This window comes from Protobothrops mucrosquamatus, unplaced genomic scaffold (assembly GCF_001527695.2).
Source record: "Protobothrops mucrosquamatus isolate PMUCROS unplaced genomic scaffold, P.Mucros_1.0 scaffold648, whole genome shotgun sequence".
Lineage (NCBI taxonomy): Eukaryota > Metazoa > Chordata > Lepidosauria > Squamata > Viperidae > Protobothrops > Protobothrops mucrosquamatus.
The window spans coordinates 393,465-394,690 of record NW_015386937.1 but is presented as its reverse complement, the minus strand read 5'-3'; positions in this window follow the sequence as shown (position 1 = coordinate 394,690).

Here is a 1,226-nt window from a genome sequence, read left to right as displayed (position 1 = left end):
AACTCTTAATCTAACCACTAATAGACCACTTTTCCTTGACCGGTTTCCGTAACACACTCCTACGTACCTTCATTCCCCCAGGGATAAATCGACCTCCGTAACTCATGAACCGTCCTTACGGAGACGTAACTCACGAACCGCCCTTACGGAGACCTGAAACACCCAGGACCCACACCAACCGTTAACATACTCTATCTAGGGGGCTGGGCCTATACATGGACCAATTTGGGCAGGGAAGAGGGAAAATCATTGGAGGAGTGGGGTAAGCTATGTGATGGGTGAGGGCAGATGTGATGGGAGATGTGGGATGGGCCACTCTTGAGATCTGTGCCACAGGTATATTGTTCTTCTGGTGTGTTTCAGCCTCTCAGTTTAATTTATGGGCCCTGGTTGGCAGACCTTCGAAGACCCAGTTTATTGGCTGCTGCTGCTGCTGAACACCAGGTCAGCAGTGGGCATGAGGGCTGGCATGAATTATAGAAACCTGGCTGGGGCAGGAGACAGGGGCCATCAGCGAAGTATGAGAGAAATGAAAAACCCATCTTCTGGCTGTGAAGTGATATTGTTTGTGATACTTTCCTTGTATTTTTAATTTTAGTACTGTAGTTGCGTTTGATTCTCAAAGACATTTGTTGAGATGGTAGCTATACAATTATTTATTTATTTAGCATATGGCATTGCACATGAAAGCCAGGGGTCTACATTGTTAATACAGAGTAGTAGTTTGGTTGCCTAAAATTGCTAGTTTGTTCGGTTCATGCTTGCATGCTATCCAGGTGCACCACAGAGAGTGAACTAGCTCTGCATTAGAAAACAGCTAATAGTATTCTGCAGAGGTGTCAGCATCATTGCCATAGGTGTATACTATAGGCCACCCAACCAAACAGAGGAAATAGATGAACTTTTTGCTAGTCAGCTAACTAAGGTATGTAGAAAGCACATCACCATAGTAATGGGGGACTTTAATTACCCTGATATCAACTGGGAGACAAACTCTGCACCAAGTGGAAGATCAAACAGATTCCTGAGAAACCTAGCAGACAACTTTGTCTCCCAAAAAGTAGAGAAGGGAACTAGGGGATTAGCCATTTTGGATTTAATTCTCACTAACAGAGATGAAATGATAGAAAGTGTTGAAGCCACAGGAACCTTGGGAGGTAGTGATCATGCAATATTGGAATTCAACATTATGGAAGCACAAGCAATAGAACATAGTCAAAGTAGAG